This window comes from Belonocnema kinseyi, chromosome 5 (assembly GCF_010883055.1).
Source record: "Belonocnema kinseyi isolate 2016_QV_RU_SX_M_011 chromosome 5, B_treatae_v1, whole genome shotgun sequence".
NCBI lineage: Eukaryota > Metazoa > Arthropoda > Insecta > Hymenoptera > Cynipidae > Belonocnema > Belonocnema kinseyi.
In genome coordinates this window covers 39,426,288-39,439,386 of record NC_046661.1, presented here as the reverse complement: position 1 = coordinate 39,439,386, position 13,099 = coordinate 39,426,288, and the positions used below count along the sequence as shown (strand labels likewise).

At 30.3% G+C, this 13,099-nt stretch overlaps 1 protein-coding gene and 1 long non-coding RNA gene across 6 annotated transcripts in view; one reads left to right on the top strand and one right to left on the bottom strand.

The window, feature by feature from the left end:
• LOC117172285 (28S ribosomal protein S27, mitochondrial-like) overlaps positions 1-13,099 on the top strand; it is a 62,058-nt gene that overhangs the window by 40,151 nt on the left and 8,808 nt on the right. The window lies entirely within an intron of this gene.
• Positions 11,110-11,910, bottom strand: LOC117172287. The gene is made up of 3 exons (XR_004467005.1): positions 11,705-11,910; positions 11,414-11,619; positions 11,110-11,324 (listed from the first exon to the last, which is right to left on the bottom strand). It is a non-coding gene; the product is annotated as an uncharacterized LOC117172287 (long non-coding RNA).

Genomic DNA, 13,099 nt, shown 5'->3' with positions numbered 1-13,099 from the left:
TTCGGCAGACGATTTCAAATTCCCGGGTTTTCACTGTCAAGTTTTTCTATTTTCCCGGTCCACTAAAAATAACATATTCATTATGCGTATATTATTCGATCGGTCAGATTGCAGATCCAAAGAGACATAAAGACAATACTGTGTCAGTCTGCTGTTTAATATTATGCGACCTGTACATAGTCAAAAAAATAAACAAAACGGTTTCCTTAATTTTTAGTTTAAGAATTCAAATTTGTTATACGATTACATAGTAACTAGTAATAATAATTTCTTAGATGATAATCATCTCAAAATTTGTAAAAAAAATTTACAGGCTTTACAGTTTTATGATATTTATTTTCTACCCTTAAACTTCTCAAGCCAGAATTATAAAAGGGGAAGATCGCTACTGAAGATTAGCCCAATAGTGCGTTATTACTTATTACCCTATTTTTTCATCAAGTAACGGTTTAAAAAAACTTTGTATTCTAAATTTCTGGCATTTGGGTTAATATTTGGTGAATGAGAAATTTCAGGTCATATAAAATATATGTAACTCAAATTTTCATTAAATTATATAGTATTGAATTAGACTTTTCATCATTTGTATCCTATAATATTTTTGTACAATATTATAAAAAGAAAAGTGGAGCCGGTTTTAACTGATTTTTACCTCTTGTCACAAAAAGCTATTTGCAGGTGACATTTTGTTTTTAAGAACAGTTTTTTGGCACTCTACAAACAACTGAAGACCAAATTTACAATAATTGCTCAGGTCATTTTTGAAAAAAGATCATCGTAATTTATAATAATATTTTTAAATTCTTTTCTGAATATAATTTAAATATTAAAAATTCTAAAACATCAATGATCTTTAATTAGAGAACATGAACAGTATCAAATATCCCATACTTTGATCAAAATAATTCTTGTTGAATATTCATAATTTTTGTTGAACATTTAACTATTTTGGTAGACAATGTACGTAATATTCAACTACTTGGTTAAAAGATGAATAGCTTTGTTAACATTTAATATCACCATCGATTATTTAAATAATTAAATAATACTAAAAACATAATCATTTCTTCCATTATTTTCTGAAGTTCATCAATTTAAATAATCATATAAACAACACTTTATTTGATCTTATAGTTAAAATTAAGTGCAACAATATATCAATTCTCAACTAAAAAAAAAGAAGTTTCCCACAAAATGGTTCAATTTTTAACTAAAAAAGATTAATTCTCATCCAAAAATGAAATAGTTAAACTTGCAATACAAAAATTAATTTTCCAAGAAAAAAAATATATTTACAACAAAATAGTGGAATTTTTAAATAAAAAAGGCCATATTTTAACCAAGTAGTTGAATATTCAACTAAGAAAAGATTAGTTTCTGCCAAAAAAGATACACTCCAACTGAAATAATTTAATTTGAAACATTTCCTGGTTCTCCCGGTCCAGCGGCCACCCTGAGTTTATAATATATAATAGAGCAGAGCGAAAATGCTTTAAAAAATGGCGAGAAACATTCAAATTTTACAGAATTATGTCGAATTTTCTATATGGCCGCGTTGAGCACGAACTATGGCTCTGAGTCGTTAGACAAACGAGTCACACGCTGCACGAATGTGCTCCTACGGGATCTTCATCCATTCACAAAGAAGTGCTTTCTTGAGCACATTAACACACTGGTATTTTTTAGTGTCGACCTTCATTGGCAAAATGCATCAAAACAAAAAGTCGTGAATGGATAAAAATTCCGCAGGAGCGCATTCGTGCAGCGTGCGACTTGTTTGAGTCGAGCCATATAGTTCGTGCTAAAGGCGGTCATGTAGAAAATTCGGCATAAATTTGTCAAACTTAAATGTTTTCCAACCTTTTTTCCTAATTGCTTCAATAAAATTAAATTTTAAAAGGAAAAATACAGCGTTCTAAAAGTTTGCAGTTCAATTGGGCCACCCTGTATCATACCGCGGTTTTAGTGGGAATTGGTGTCAATTTACTTCTGATCGCAGAAAAATTCAAGTTTTCATTATTTCAATAATTTTGGTCAATTTAGAAATGTTATTTCTACTTTATCTGCAGTCGCAGATTTTTCATATTATCTCGATTTACTTCAATTAAATCACAATTTATTATAGAATTTTTATTATTTTTCATTATAAGAAAAACCTTTTGCAATTTTTTGCTCTGTGGGAATTTTTTCGCTGGCTTTGATAATTGAATTTATGATATTTCTAATATACACAAAGCAATAATTTTTTTCAATTTTTCAAAAAATAGATTTATCACGTTTTATTCACCTACTCCTAATTTATCCTGACTTGGAACAGGGAATTTTAGAAAATAGTTATCGTTTTTATTTTAGGGCAGGGAGTTTCCGTACAGAAATATAATTTCACTTGTAACGGGGACTTTTTGACGTGGCACGGGAATATGTTTAATGAGTTATAATTCGGATTTAGAAGAAAGGAATTTAAAAGAAGCCCTGTTCCAAGTCAGAATTTGTTAGCATTTGAAAGTTCCCTCTTCCAAATTTTAGATAAAGAAAGTATTTCAGGTAGTTTTTATAGTAGAAGTAGTATTTCAAAGAAGAAATAATGCTGATTAATGATAGACAATTTCGTAACATTTTTCATTGCAAATTCATCTTTCTTTTCAGTTCAAAATTCAACTACTTGTTTAAAAGTTGAACTCTTTTTAAAAAAATATTTTTTTCATCGGAAATTCATCACTTTAATTTAAAATTCATCTCTGGTTGAAAATATATCTAATTTGTTTTGTTTGGAAATGAAATACTTTTAGAAAAATTCACCTTCTTTTGTATAAAGATTGATGGTTGAAAATTCATCTTTTTGGTATAAAATTCAGCCATACTAGTAAAAAATTCATCATTTTGGGTTGAAAATTGATCTTCTCTCCTTCAAAATTCAAAAATTTGGATGAAAATGTGTCTTTTTTAATGGAAAATTTATATACACATTTAATGGTTTTTAAAACTTTAACTATACATTAAGAGTTTACAAGTGAAAAATAATTGATTTTACAAGACGATTCGAAATCAGTTAAAAATGTAAGAATTTATCAATTTTAACGTTAAGGGAGTACCCTCGGCAATAGAATTACAAATGAGAATCGTTTGATATTTGGATGACAGTTGTATTAAAATGCACTGAACCTCTGGTTGAAATTTTGGACCCTTTCAGAGCTTCATAGTCGAGAAATCAATGAAAAATGAAAAATTCTGAAATAATGTTGACATATATAGAATGTTATCCGAAATCCATATCTGCTTCGACAAGGATCAATCAGAGCCTATAAGAATTGAAAAATAATTATTTATACCGTAAATCAGGGGTCTCCAAAGGTAGATCCTGTATCTACTAGCGATCCCAGGCTAATAGGTCGGATCTATTCAGTTTTGACCCAGAACTGTCAAACCCCTTTACCTGATTTAAGCCGCTGAGAAACCTTAAACTCCAGAATCTTATTTCTATTCGAAACCTCATGCTAAAATTGAGATTTCTCAACGAAAGAAAGAAAACTTGTCGAATATCCGAGGTTTTGCGAGATCCTCGGATCAATAAAATGTTGAAAAATCAAAAAAATTTATGAGGAAATGATTATTTTCACGATAAATATGAATTTTGCGAAAGATAGAAATCAGCGGGTAGCAGACGACAGCATTTGAACGGTTAGAATTGTTTGCAAATTTATTTTTTTTCACTCACAATCCTGACATAATAGAAGAATTCTCGAGATATACCAGATTTTTAAAGGGCCATGCCTTGACGATGGTGACCCTAAATTTTGCGAAATACGTTGCGAAATGAAGAAAAACTCAGAAAAAATTGACATGTCCTGTGTGTGTCTTGTAACTGCATTTGTAATAAGCCACCAGACTAGCTATCAACTAGCTTATTACAAATGCAGTTATAAGACACACATAGGACATGTCAATTTTTTCTGATTTTTTCTCCATTTTGCAACGTATTTCGAAAAATTTAGGGTCACCATCATCAAGGCGTGGTCCTTTGAAAGCCTGGTATATCTTGAGAATTCTTCTATTATGTCAGGATTGTGAGTGAAAAAAAATAAATTTGCAAACGATTCTAACCGTTCAAATGCTGTCGTCTCCTACACGCTGATTTCTATCTTTCTCAAAATTCATATTTGTCGTGAAAATAATCATTTCCTCAACAAATTTTTTGATTTTTCAACATCTTATTGATTAGAGGATCTCGCTAAACACCGGATATTCGACAAGTTTTCTTTCTTTCGTTCGCAAATCCTTCGGAAAAAATATATATTGAGTCAGTGTCGTACATAAAAAAAACTCAGTCGGATTTAATCAACACCCTTGAATTCCCTAACAAATTTTTTTTTTACAAGTAATTCAACATTTCGTTTTTAAATTCAAAATTAAATTTATCTAAAGTATATTTTCATTATATAATTAGTATAGTTAAATATAAATTTATATCACAATAAAGTAATGTAAAATATTAAAAAGTAGCGAGAAATTCACGCGTCCTTGGGTTTCTATTACCGAATATTGAAAACATAATCAATTTTAAAATCCATAAAAACAAATTTTTCAATATTAAAAGTTTAACAAATTGTTAGATGGACTTTGATAATTGATTAAATTATTATGTCTGACAGATATACAAAAAAGAAATAAATTACCATTTTTACAATCTGTTGATACCAATGCAAAGAATTTTTCCCTTCAGTTGTGATAGTGTTTTTCAAAACTTTTTTATTAAAATGAAAAATTACTTTTTATTTTAAAAGCGCTAATGAAATTTTAATTCCTTGGAATGTTAATTGATACATTATTTAAGTTTTTAATTTTTTTAATTTTCGAAATTTTATTCTGAAATAATTTTATTTGCTGATTCTCAATTTGAAAAAACTCTTACATTTTGACAGTTATGAATTTATTTTTGACAACTTATTTTTATTACTATTAGTATTATTTTATCATTCAGTATTATTAATGACGAAAACATTGATTTGTTAACAATTATCGGCAATTGCTTAGTTCAAGTACTTTAAATAAAATACTTTGTATTTCAAGTTATACTAGAAAAAAGGGTTCTCCGAGCCCTTCTAACTGGAATTTTTGTTCGAGGAGTCATAAATTTCCTCTCAGTTTCCCGTAAAAAAATTATTAGATCCTGAAAAAGGCCGAGCGATCTTGGGTCACGCGCTCCGAGCGGCCTTTGGGGGGATAGCCTCCTCCCTATGCCACTATACTTTGCATGTATTGCCGTCGTTTTTTAACATTGTTTTTGTTTTTTCGAAATGCAGAGTGAATATTTAGAAAAATTGTCTGGAGACGTCACGGCCCGATATATCCAAAATTTAGAAAAAATCGAAAACTTTGATCCGTATGCTCTTAAAGATATAGATTTTATTGAAAATATAAGCTCAGTGCCCTCGGTGACAAAAGTGGATATAGTGTCATATTTTATTCAATATTACAGTTTTTACACTGCAAAACAAGTGAAAGCATATAAAAGTTTAGAAGCTTATAAGTTTTATGAAGCTGGTTTTGTGGTGAAAGTGAAGTGCAAGCAGTTCAATGATGCTTTTCTGCTTCTGAGTGAGGTTATAGTGTAAAAATATAGTATTTTTAGTTTTAAATTAATATTCTAGTTATAACTTATTATTTTCTATGAGTATGAACATTAACATTAAGGAATATTCGTGTGAAGTATTGTATTTATTTCAATAAGTTATCAAATTCCATTGCTGGCGTAAAAGGCGATGATAGTTTATTGAGATTTTGAGGTTAGGAGCAGCCTATTACAAGAGCGATCTGCTCGCAGGATTAAAAAATTCAAGTGATATTATTATCAAGTTTTAACGTTGCATTCTTCTTTCCCAGTTTAATCTGAATAAGTGGTATTTTTACATAAATCTATAAAGAAATATTGTTTCCATGAAAAATCCCGAAATTGTACGAAAATTCAAGATCTTTCTTGACACTAAAAAGCAAAAAATACCAATTTAAAGAATTTCTACCTTATGCTAATAGAGTTTTCATTGTGTCTGGCTAACAAGATTAATTTTCTACCAAAAAAGACAACTCTTTTAACAAAATACACGAATTTTTAATCAAAAAGGGATACACTTTGAACCCAAAGTAAAAAAGTTATGTATACAGTTAGATATTAAATTTTCACACAAAAAAAGATTTAAAAAATAAAATACTTGTATTTTTGATGAAGGAAATGAATTTTTAAATACAATTATGAATCTTGAATAAATTAAAAGGTTTTTTAAGGGCATGTGATACTTACAGTTTCCCCGGCTTTTTTTCCACAAAAATGAAAATGTTTAAAAACTGAATTCGGAGATGCTATACAATATCATAACGGACGTCCCGGGACTCTTTTTTGAGGGATAATAACAAAAAAATGTATCGTGTGAAATAAAGATTTTATGCATATGCATTATTTTGAGGTTAAGTCGTTTTTCATCTTTGACTTTCCGATAACCTGGAAATTATTTATGAAATAAACTTTTTTAATTGTCTACAAACAAGGTTAGTTCCGGGAGATTAGTTACTATGTTTATTTGTAATTCAAAAATTTTTCGCCAAAAATATTGTGTACTTTGGAAGTAACGCTCGGGTGAATTGTAACACACATAATCTCGAAATATACACGCACGTTGTTAGCAATATCAAACATTTTTTGATAAAAAAACACAAAAAAAGTGTGCGGGGACGTCTGTTAGTATGTTGGCTATCATTTCCCAGATTTTGAAGGCAAAATTTTTTTATCCTCAGAAAAAAGCCGGGGGAATCTAACACTGAAAAAATTGATACTATTTCCTAAGCGCTATGCAAATTAATCACATTTTGCTAAATTAAAACTTTTTAGAATTAAACTACAAAAAAAGTGTGTGGGGACGTCCGTTAGAATGTTCGCTGTCATTTCCCAAATTTGTATGGCAAAACATTTATTATTCTATAAAAAAAGCCGAGAGAATCTAAAACTGGTAAAATCGACAATTATACTTCCCGCCTCGTTCTCGGGATTACTATTGTAGTTCCGCTACTTTACGCCAGATCGCCACAAATTTAAGAGCCAAAACTTTCCATCACCGCCTACCTGCGCTTGCTTGTAGAGACTTCATTCGTTTCTTTGTGTCTGGCAAATTCACACGTGAGAGCCAAGTGTTTAATAGGATAACTACGGCATGGGTCATAAATGTAAGCGTTCTTCTTTTAACGAAGATGAGATAAAAGACCTATTCCGTCAAGTGAAAAACTAAAAGAAATAGTTAAAAAATACCGAAAACGTAGAAGTTCAAGATACGAGTCGCCTACTCTTAGATCACCTCGTTCTTCCAAAACTCGATCTCGCGAATCATCACACATTTCTTCACGATCCCGGAATTCTTCTAGAAGTCGAGAATTGCGTTCTCGAGATGCATCGCAGGAACCAAATAATGGTAAGTTATTCTTTTGAGTTTCTCCCTCGGGACTAACGCGGACGGCCAGGCTCATACTAGAGATGAGATACGTGCCGATCCTTAACCTGGTAGAGCCTGTACAAAGGTACAGGACTAATCCACACTGAGAGACTTTCGGTGCGTCTACTATACCGACATCAGTGCGACCGAAGCGCTCTACGTTTCGAGCAATCAGTGCCCCGAAAATGAATTAGCCATGCTCTTATAACGCGTGCTGTTGACACGACGACTGAAAGGAGTAGTGGGTCCTCCAATTGTCAGAGCACACTCAATACCTTCGGAATCGCGAGCGCATGCGGGTATATTATAGCTACAGCGCGCATAGTCACGTTTCGCTGTTTTTAAAAATTTATTTCTTAGTTACTTATCGATAATATATAATAAAGTCTTTATTTTGAAAAAATGTTTAAACTATTACAAAATCTACTGCTTAATCATAAAATTAAGTATGAAAATATTATACTGTCGTAAAATATTTATTGGTATAAAAATATTAATTATAATGCATATCTTGGTACAATCCAGTGTTTATCTCCTTTCTGTAAATAAACCACACTTGGCATGCTCGGGATTTGTCTGTAATCACAGACCTTACTTTCACCAGTTTTTGAAACAACATAAACCATGTAATGATCATTAAAGTAGTCTTCACGATAAAGTTACAAATCAAATTGAACGGACTCTACAGTCCACATTTTTACAGTCCACCATCACTACTTATTTCTGTTCGTAGAGTTTTTTTTATATCAACAATTTTACCAAACGTAATGTCTGGCTCTTCAATATTTACAACAACGAACGATCCAATACCGTAACAGCTATCATAATTGTAACTTTCTTAAAATCTATATTATTTTCCGTGTTAGATTCAAAAGAAAGTTCCGATTAAAATTTTAAAGTATCAAAAGTTTTGAATATTTTCAAAGCTTGTTTAATTGAAATAGTTTTTAGAAGATTTCTATTCGAACTAGAGCTGAGTCCATTCGCTTTTATCTCGCGGTGCCGCGATTCGTAGCGCATAGTCCAATAATGTACACTTGGTCCAAATAAAAACATTATCGATACATAATGAGTTAAAAAGTGGAACTTTGGTTTCAAAGCTTTATAAAATTTGAAGTAGGCAGTATTCAGTCCAAAAATAAGATTACTCAATGTTTTTAGATGCCCAAAAACTAATCTAGGAGAAATTAATATATCCACTATTTCTCTTAAATTTACGTACATTTGCCAATGCTCGTTACCATGAGGTATTTTATCGCCAATAATTATTGCTAGATATCTAGTTAAGTATAACATTTCAGCAGCAGAGTATTTCATATTGACCTTTTCCTTAAAACGATTCAATGTTATTGGAGGAGGTTGGTTTGTATCATCAGAATATGAAACAAATTCTTTAATCCGTAAGTTTAAAAATTCTACTCTAAATAATTTCATATTAAAAATAAACTCATATAGAATAGCTCTGATGACATATACACAAACTCCCTCCAACACATCGTGCATAAGATCTACGCTCTCATTTATCGCAAAATGAAAATTATGCAAACGGTTGAATACGCAATTTTCCTTCAAGCCCGTTGCATGTGTATCGGCCTTCGATAAATCCAATTCATAATTTTGAACGGTCCTCAAAAGCTTTTTACTTTCATTGCAAAATAGTGAACACTGAAATGAATTGGCGATGCAAATTCGACAATAAACGTTCGCCTTAAAAGACTCTACCATTCCACATATAGCGTTACGACCTAAATTATCACCAAGGATCAATACAGTTTAAAATTTGAAAACGGTAAAAACATTATCAACCAATATAGTGATACCAGTTTCTCTTAAAAAATTCAATTCGCTAATGAGATGTCGAAAAACAAAATCATTGCTACATTGTTTCAAATCTTCACTCCGAATTATCATGGAGAAAATAATACTTTCTAACAGAGACGCTATGTGCGCTGGCAAGCAAGCTATGGAAGCATATACAACTCCGAATTTGTTTTTACCACTGTGACTGCTTAAAGGGTTACCAACTTCAGTTTCATCATAATACACGAAAAGTGGCAATATGTATTCATTTACAGCGCTATTAATTGTAATTTTTTCCCCAAAATTCCGCTCGAATGACATTTAAAATAATATCATTTTCAAGGGACAACTTTTTCAAATTATCTATTGTTTGTTGAGCTAACTCTGGAACTCCTAAAAAAATCATTCAAAGAGTGAGTTAGTGGAATGCGATAGCCATAAACTGGCGATTCTACAAAAATTGTTTTATTTCCTTTAATTATTTCTGTAAAAGTTTTGCGCACTTCGAATTGTATCGGTTCTATATAACCTTTTGATTTTAAAAATTCGAAATTTTTTTTCCGCTTTTAAAATTTTGAAAAATACTACAGTGTAATCTAATACATTCTTTAATTTTGGCTTTTATTTCCTGCTTACTTTCAGCTTCTTCTATTATTTGTAAAACTGCATCCTGTAAAGACGGACAGAACTTGTTCGCAATAAATTCAATTAAGAATTCAAATAACAAATTAACTATTTTCCGAGGGTACCTCGGTTCTCCATAGAGTAAAATAACAAATGATAAAACAGTACTAAATAGATGAAAGTATTCCATTGTTGATATAAAATATATTTATAGATAAGTGTCTGAAAGGTGATTCAAATAAGCTAAATTTCGCTGAATATTGACAGTTCACGTAATCAGATCACTGAGCCATTAAAAAAAAGTAAATCTAATAATACTGGGTAGACGTAATGTGATGAATAACTTAAGCGCAGCTACGCAAGCATAAATAATTGTAATGCAGAGAACGGAAAGACTATGCAGGAGCAGGCATATTAGTACTAACAACCGTAGTAGTAGAAGCGACCGTATCTGTAGAAACAATGTCTTTTAATCCTAAAATAGAATATTTACATACAACGTAAGAATTTATAACAAAAATAATCATAAAAAATATCAATTAATTTAATCAAAAAATACCTGTAAGAGTTGTGAACGAAGGATAGATCTTAGTAATGTAGTTAGACACTGTTTTAGCTGATTTCGATGGTGGAAATGCGCAGGACAGATCTGGACGTATGGAGTATACGTGTTCTAATAAATATAGCCACACGTTAACACAGGTCATTGTCCAACAATGTAGGACCAAAGAGGCTTTCAGACAATTTTCTACAACTTGTAAAGGATCTTTCCCGTCATAAAGATGATCATCCACAACAAAAAACTTTGTTATATTATTCAAATCGCCACAAAAAATAACATACGGTGCTGCATCTAATCCAACATTATTTAATACTTATATTTAACCTTATAATCGTTGACGTCGGTTTCATTCTAAAATAAATTGAAAATTATTGCAAATATTCGACACAGTTACATACAATTCATGAATATTAAATTTTCATTTTTCTAAATTACCGGAAGCAATTTTATGAAATGCTCAACACATTGATCGCGGGAAAAGTTAAACTTTGCTTCCTTCTTTGTTGTAATTTTAGTAGTTTTAGTGAAGGTATATGCAGCATAAAATAATGCGAGTATGGTTTTTGGAAATAAAATAAAATAAAAATAATTAAAATGCTAATCTGTACAGTTCAACGAGTTTGCACACAATAGAATAATAAAATATTGATTTATTTACGAAACGTACCATTACTAATATTATTGTGTTCATGTTTAAATTCTTTGATACTTGTATCATGTGAATTATATCCATGCTTGAAAATCAGCTACGCCAAAACAGGCCAACGAGTTCCAAAAATGGTGCGAAAGTTGTCTGCTACTGTTGTGGGAATGCGTTTCTCCTTAGCTAAATTTTTAATAATTGTATAGCTGTCGGTTTCAAGCTATAATATATGAAATGAACATTGTAATATGAAAAATGAATGTAACAAAAAAATTCGTACTCGATGACAGTAGAAAAACTAATAATTACAAAGTCGAGGCCAAATGAACAATTCAAACATACATATGTGTTCAAGTACGTTTCATACTTTATAAAAACTTTTTTGTTTTGATATTTTACAAGATTTTTTAATCTCGTTTCAAATGAGTCCTTCCAAGTACAGAGAACAATGCCAATATTATAACTCGATGGATTTTCATCCGTCAAAGGTTTCAAATGTAAATGCCAGTTTGTACCTGTAATAGTAAAAGACAGAGTAATAGTTTATTACGAGTTGGACAAATAATAATTAGTGTCATAAATATTATTTAATTTTTTTACCATAATTTCCTTCAAAAGTAGTCTGAATATTCTCTAAAGCAGCACTGCTATCTGTAATATGAGCTGCTGCTAAATTTTTACGATAAACCTTATAATAATTCAATAATGAAACAGAAGAGGTGACAGCTTGTCCATGAGCATTCGAACGATTTCTGCTGTACCAATTATCAGACTTGATAGTCGGAAACAACTCTTTCAACTCAACAACTACTTCTTCAAATCTTTGCTTGGTTATTCTGTAAAAAAATTGTTATCGAATATTCATATATATACTCTAATATTTTAATTTATTATTATTCATTTAAAGCTGAAAACATATAAAGCAGACATATTTCAATATTAGCATATTATAAAGATAAATATTTATTTATGCAACAGCAAAGCAAACATGTATAATAGGCACATTGAATACAAAATATAAGTTATTTGCAATAGCGAAAAAAAGCAATAGAGCAGTTGTTAATATTATAAAGATATCTCACAAATAATTGACGTAGACAATAAAAATTGCAATATGTACTCATAATCGTTATTATATTTTTTAATATTTTTTAGCAAATAAAGCAATAACGCCGCTGTGAGTTATCTATCGTTATTATCATAACGATAATAATAATAGTAATAATAATAATAATCTTTGCGTAATTTTTTCAGTAAAGAAGCAGCAGCATGGACGTCACATTTTTCATTTTGTTAATTAAGTATAATTAAAAAGCACCTGTATGTCAGTGGATTTTCTACAATTAGTTTCTGAATGATTAAATATTTTAACCTGCTTTCTAATAATATTTTGGAATGTTATTAGATTCCTAAAATAAGACGACCCTCGATCGTGTCTTGTAATAAATAATATAAACTATTTTGAACAAATTCAAAATTATCTGTAAAATTCAAAAACATGAAAAACGACTCCAGTTAAAAATAATGTTAAAACATTGTTAGCAGGAATAGAAAAATTGATGTCGCTAATTAAAAATTTGCATTAAATACTATAAGAAATCTTTAAACAATTAAGCTTCAAAGAAAATTGCCAAGGAAAAATAATCATTTTGTTAGAATAAATAAACACCTGGAACTTCTTTATGAAAAGATCCCTCGTCAACATCTTTTAACTTTGGGTGGACATTTTCAGTTAATGAACTATTTCCCTGAGGTATAATTTCCTCATCGAGTTCATAAGGAAGTGTTATGGTATCTTCTGCCTCAGTCTAATACATTTCTAAATTGTTGGAATTATTACTTTGAATTTCTCCATTTTCCTCATAGTTTGCTTTACCAACATTATACAATGGAAAAAACAAGGCTACATCTTCCGTATCTTCATTAAAAATATCTGCTATTTTTTCTAGTTTTAGTGTATAAAAATCTTCGTTTTTAACAGATGCTATTGGAAAA